Raw genomic sequence first — 7,288 nt, 5'->3', positions numbered from 1 at the left:
GAAAAGATGGGGGATCCCCTTGAAATGCAAACAGAGGCATAAAGTTTGGACATTTTCTACGAAGACTTTCAAGATTGACAAGCCTAGAGGGCATATAGGGCGCTAAATGATATTTTTATAGAAAAATATGTAGTTCATGAAGGAGTTATAGTGACGAAAATCATGTGGAACTTTTGTAAAATTAGCATCAAAGGATTTATAGGTAATGGAATTTGAAAGTTTAGGTTTAGAAATAGCGCGAAGTTGAAAATCAATGACCGTACCATGACTAAAGCGAGTAGGAGATGGAGGGAGCTCTATTTCTTCTTTGCTGATAGGTCTCTTCTAACAAGAAGAACTCAGCTGAGAGGAACTTGGCTGAGATGGAGTTGGCCTCGGAGCCACTCCAGTATAGCGAACAATGATTTTGGTGCGAGCCATTTCTTCAAGAAAAGTGGTTGGAGGAGGAGATGGAGGAGAGTTGGTTGGAGAAGGAGATGACTGAGAGTTTAAGGAGATGGGAGTAGAGTGATCATAACGGGAAGTATGAACACCACTATGATAGTCTCTGCGGACAACTCTTTTCTTACAGGTCATTCTTATAAATCACTGGTCAGTTGCAGAATATGAAGAGTGAGGTGAAGGAGTGAAGAGAGGTGTGTGTGAAACGGTGCATGAAGTGGAGCATTAATATAAACCTATAGTTGTGCAAATGTCTCATCTTGAAAGTGTTGAAATTTTTCTGAAAATAATTGAATTTCACAGCTGTAACCAAATGAACCAGGTTTTCAGAAAATGAAAAAAATTAAAACTAAAAATAATTATCTTAAAGTCCAAGTTTAAAGTAGGCCCAACACATTCAAACACAAGTGGTCCAGTTGAGAGTAGACAAGCAAACATACTAGGGCCACCAAATCTGATATGCCTCCAACGATTTCAGGTAGTGACAATTTAATTAATGAAACCCACTCATCATTTGTCTAAAATAATCTCATCTCGACTTATGAGATAAAACACTGAACTAGAACATTATCAAGATCAAGAAACATTAGATAAATCAATAATGCCCAATGCAGTATGCAACTTACAAAATCTCTCTTCAATCAATGGTTTAGTAAAAATATCAACTAGTTGATATTCTGATTTAACAAATTAAATGTATAAATTTTTATTTTGTATATGTTCTCTTATAGAATGAAATTTAACTTCAATGTGCTTTGTTCTTTAGTGCACAACAGGATTTTTTTTGAAATATTTATAGCACTCATATTGTCACAAAATAAAAGAATATTAGATGTATTCAATTTGTAATCAGCCAACTGAATTTTTAACCATAATAATTGAGAGCAACATGAAGAGGCTGCAATATACTCAGCTTCGACAGTGGACAAGGCAACCGTTGCTTACTTTTTGCTTGATCATATATTGAGTAATTTGCCAAGAAAGAAACAAATGTCACTAGTTCTTCTTCTATGAACTCTATCCTCAACAAAATCTGCATCACAATAATCCACTAATTAAAAGAAATCAGTTTTGGGATACCATAAATCATAATTAGTGGTACCAAACACATATCGGATAATCCTCTTCATAGCTGAGAGATGTGATTCTTTGGGCTTAGATTGAAATCTTGAACACACACAAATACTTTGAATGATATTAGGCCTTGATGAAGTAAGATACACTAAAGAATCAATCATTTTTCTATATCTTGTCTCATTCACATCTCTAGCATGTTCATCTTTGTCTAGCTTGATGCTGTTGAGATGCATGAGATTCCCATTGGCTTGGCACAGTCCAGCCCAAATCTTTTGACAAGTTTTTTGACATATTTTTTTTATGAACAAAAATACTCTCTACAGTTAGTTTAATTTGCAAGTCTAGAAAGAAAGTAAACTCTCCCATCATGTTTATGTCAAATTCACTAGTCATAATCCTAGCAAAATTTGAACACAAATCCTCATTGACAGAACAAAAAATGATTATATTATCAACATAAACTTGCACAAGAATGAAATAACCATGGTAATTTCTAATAAATAGAGTGGTGTTAGTGGTTCCTCTTTGAAAATCATTTTTTAACAAAAATGAACTAAACCTCTCATACCAAACTTTAAGAGATTGCCTTAAATCATAGAAGGCTTTAGCAAGTTTGTAAACATAATTTGAAAAGTTTTTTTTTTCAATTAAGAAATTCACAGTTTACATCCGTTTGGAATAGCTTGAATTCACAATGAGCCGCATAGGCTAAGAGATATCTAATGGCCTCCATTCGATCTACATGTGCGAATGATTCAACAAAATTAATACCCTCATCTTGATTATAACCTTGAGCAACTAATCTTGCTTTGTTTCGGACAATAATTCTATTTTCACCCAATTTATTTCTGAAAATTCATTTTTGTACTTGTGACTTTCTTTCCATTTGAATGAGGTACAATGGTCTAAACTTGATTCTTTTCAAACTGCTGTAATTTCTCCTTTATAGCTAACACCTAAGATGGACCAGCAAGTGCTTCTTGGATAGTTAGAGGTTCAATCTTTGAGATAAGAGTTGAATTATTTGATTCGACTCTTTTTAAAGATGATCTAGTTGTCATTTCTTTTGAGGGATCACCAATTATGAATTTCTCTTAATAACTTTTCAGAAATTTTCATTCTCTAGGTTTTTTGATTTGGGTTGAAGATTCAGGTTCATCTTGATCCACATTTGCTTTTGCATCAAGATTTTCTGTTGCAACAGGAGATAATTCCAAATTGTCTCCTACAGAATTGAGATTCTTGTAGCTTGCAGGTATAGTTTCTTGAGAACTTGATTTTTGTTGATCTGTCTCAGTGAATTTGGTCACTTCAACTTCAATTTCTGGACTCTCATCAATATAAACACTAGGAATATTGTTAGATTCACAGAATGTGATATACATAGTCTCCTCAACAATCCTAGAATTCTTGTTATAGACCCTATAAGCCTTGTTATTTGTGCAGTAACTAAGAAAAATATCTTCATGTATTTTTGGATCAAATTTATCCAAATTTTCTTTAATGTTTAATATAAAACACTTTCATCCAAACACAGAAAAATAATTTAGATTAGGAGGATGTCTTTTCAAATTTTTATAGGGTATTTTCTTCAAAAACTTTTTTGTGAGTGTTCAATTTAAAACATAACAAGTTGTATTTATAGCTTCAACCCATAAAAATTTAGGAACTTCATATTCATACAATATTTAACTATAATCATTTCTTATAAACTTCTATTTCTCCTTTTCACAACACCATTTTGCTGTGGTGTTCTAAGACAAGAGAAGTTATGTGATATGCCATGTTCATCACAAAAAGATTCAAAATATTAGTTTTCAAATTCTTTACCATGATCACTTCGAATTAAGACAATTTTTAGATCCTTTTTATTTTGAATCTTCTTGTTAAATTTTTCAAAAATAAAAAATCCTTCATGCTTATGAGCTAGGAAAAATACCCAATCAAACCTAGTATAGTCATCCATAATAACCATTCCATAGTTTTTTTCTTCAAGACTTTGAGTCTTAGTTGGTATAAACAGGTCAAGCTACAACAATTCCAATGGTTTCTTAGTAAAAGCATCTTCTTTGGATTTGAAAGAACTTTTGGTTTGTTTACCTATTTGACAAGTATCATACGTGATGTCTTTATCAAACTTGAAGTTAGGAAGACCTCTTACTAACCCTCTTTTAACAAGTTTAAAGATTTGGAACATGCTAGCATGTCCTAATCTCCTATGCGACATCCATTTTCAGATTCTATTGAAAAAAAAGTTACATGTTGAATCTTAAGATCATCTAGAGTGAGATCATATATATTGTCACATCTTTTTGCAATAAACAAAACAATCCCTATTTTTTTTTCATTTATGACTCAACAATCTAATTTTTTAAAGGTTACTACATATTCAATGTCACACAATTGACTTGTGCTCAATAGATTATGCTTTAACCCATCTACTAGAAAAATACTATCTATACAAGTAGAGAAATCTTTGCAAACCTTACCAGTGGTAATTATTTTACTTTTACCATCATCTATGAAAGTGACAAACCATCCATCATACTTGTTGAGTTTGATGAAGAAGGTAGCCTTCCTGGTCATATGCCTTGAACATCTACTATCAAGATACAACATGTTCGATTTCTTCTTGGATATAAGGCAAACCTGCATGTTCTTCAACTTACCTTAAGTATCCAAATCCATTTGAATCCTCTTATGTGAAATTTTTGTTGTTGTCCAAGAACATTAAAATCATGAATAATTTTATAATTTTTGCTATCACCAAAAAATCTTGAAAAAATGAAACATCGTTAAGGAACATGACCATTTCTATTGCACTTATAGTAATAGTTCTTATTTTTTGAATTTTGTGGCTTGCTGAAAATTTTTTGCTTAACATTTTTAGAAGAGAAAGTTTTAGATTTTATGAATGTTTGTTTGAAAACATATTTCTTTTTTTCTATGAATCCAAGTCCAGATTTTTCAAAACTAAATCTTTTACAAGCAAGTAATTTTTCAAGATTTTGAGAACTTTGAACAAATTTTGCTAAGTCTTCATTAAGATTCTTAATTTTCTCATTCAGCCTTTCATTTTCAGCAATTAAATTAGTAAAGACTGAAACCAAATGCTTAAATTTGAATTTGTTTAATTCAGTTCTCAAAGCATCATTTTTTTCTTTCACAAAATTTACATCAGAAGCTTCGATTGCCTTTACCTTGTCTGATAAAAGTTTATTTTCAGCTCTCAATGCTTCATTATCTTTCTTGCATTTTATATATTTATCAAAGAGTTATTTAGAATTTACAGTAAAGTCTTTGATAATAGAATGCAACTCATTAATGGATAAGTCAGAGAGATCTATCTCATCCATGTTCGTGTAATCATCCATCAAGCACATTTGAAACTCACGATTAGACTCTCTTTCATCTTCAGAATCATTATCATTTTCTAAGTCTTCCCAAGTTGTTTTTTTCTGCACCTTTTTATCTTTTTTTTCTCCTTTCTTCAATCGAGGGCAATCAAATTTTAAGTGGCTTGGCTCCTTGCAGTGGTGAGAAGTAAACTTTGATTGATCCTTTTTTAAATTCTTGGATGAAGTTTTTCCTTTACTTTTACTTTTGAATCTCATTAATCGCCTCATTTTTTTTTGCAAAAAGCACTATTTCCTCATATGAAATGCTGACATCAGATTCCTCTTCTTTGACTATCATTCTTGATTTTAATGATATTTTTTTATCATCTCTGTCTGGAGACATGTGAGTAGTTTCATAGACTAGCATCTTGCCTCTTAGTTTATCATAAGTGATTTTTATCAAATTATTTCTTTCAAAGATGACTATATTTTTCATTTCCACTTTTTAGTAAGGCTCCTTAATATCTTCCTTACTAATGTTTCTTCGGAATAGCTCTTCCCCATGGTATCCAAGTTGTTGATGATTATTGAGAACGTTATGAACATCTCATTAATACTTTCATTCTATTTCATGTGAACATCTTGTACTCTTTAATCAACATATCAATTCTGATCTCTCTTACTTGTTTGGTTCCTTCATGGGTGAGTCTCAACTTGTTCCAGATTTTTTTGACAGTGTTGCATCTTGAAATTTTTTTGTATTCTTCAAAACTGATAGTACATTGTATTAGGTTGATTGTCTTGGCATTGAATTCAACCTTCATCTTTTCTTTCTCTGTCCATTCATTATCTTCTTTTGGAACCACATCCCCCTCAGTATTTTGCTTTGTTGGAATGTCAGGTCCATTGACAATAATCTTTCAGATGTTGTAGTCAATTGACTGCACGAAAATTCTTATTCTCTCTTTTCAGTATGAGTAGTTGCTGTCATTGAAGTAGGGAAGTCTATTGTTAGACTGTCCTTTGATGATAATGTATACCATGATGTTAGTACCCATGTTGTTGGCCATAAATTTTTGCTCCAAGTTGTGAAGCTTTACTCTTTGAGACTTTGCTCCTGATACCAATTGATGGAATTATTAGAACTTGAGAGGGGGATTGAATCAAGTTCTATTCTAAAATGAAGTTCTTTTTATCTGTTTTTCGTAGAAGGTGATTATGTAGGAAATTTTTATTTTTTGTCTCTAAAAAAAACAGAGAAGGAAAGAAGAGAATGAGGCCAGCATGTATCCTGGTTCGATTTTCTAGTACCACGAAACCTACACCAATCTCCACCACAACTATGGTGGAATTTTCACTATAATCAAACTGATTACACACACTAATACCAATGAATTACACCTTAATTTATCTAGTATCAAACTCTTAGTTTATACCTAAGTCTAGTTACTATCAAGTGCTATCCCAACTTAGTAAGGAAAACTAATTCTAGTTCAACAAAACTAAATTATACAAACAATTTCTTTGACTTTTTCATGCATTTCTCTTGCCTCTTTCCTCATAGCTTTTTTTACATTTTTTTACTCACCATCATAAGTCTTTTTCTCCATTTCAGAAAGATAGTATTAGATATCATAACAAAAAAAAATCTAAAATAAAGCCCAGATTGAAAAAGAATGATTTCAACTCAAGTATTTTGAAATGATGCTCTTGTATCAGTCTATTTTTCTTGTCTACAAAGGATGTTATGTAGACCACTTTATAAGATGATGCTTGCTCTTGAAATTTTATCATTGTCTCTTCAATTTTTTTTATTCTGCCCGTTGAAGTTGTCTCTATCGACATGCAATACTTTTTTCATTGTGCTCCACTATCTCTGTTGTCCGAGGAACTATTCCACATCCTCTACACTCTTGTATTTGCTCCATTATCTCTTTGCTGTCTTTAAGATTTCTACATTTGTTTTTGCATGTTGCATTTGCCTTTTCATCCTCTGAATTTTACTTTACTAATGTCTTTGGAGTAGTGGTATTGTCCTTGTATTTTTATTGTTTTTCTCAAGCTTCAACTATTCCGTAATAATGCCAAATGTCTCTTTACCTTTCCTTCTTTTATTCCAAACATGAATATTTAGAAATCCTCTCTCTTAAATTGTATTTTTTAAACAGTGCTTATTAAGTATATTGGGTTGGAACTTTAAGTTAATGCATTAGAAGTGTTCTAAAGGAACATGAATTTGGATTGAGAAGTGAAACACTAAATTTATACTACTAACACACTCGTTAAACTAAATTAGGCTTTTAATCCAATAAATATTTGTTATTATATATATTTTTCAAAATCAATCTTTACTCAACAAATATATTTTGTTAAAAGACCATTATTATCATTTAAAAAAATTATTTAATATTATATATTTATTTTTATTTTAT

The sequence above is a fragment of the Arachis duranensis genome, chromosome 4 (genome assembly GCF_000817695.3).
Source record: "Arachis duranensis cultivar V14167 chromosome 4, aradu.V14167.gnm2.J7QH, whole genome shotgun sequence".
Taxonomy (NCBI): Eukaryota; Viridiplantae; Streptophyta; class Magnoliopsida; order Fabales; family Fabaceae; genus Arachis; species Arachis duranensis.
This window is presented reverse-complemented; position numbering follows the sequence as displayed.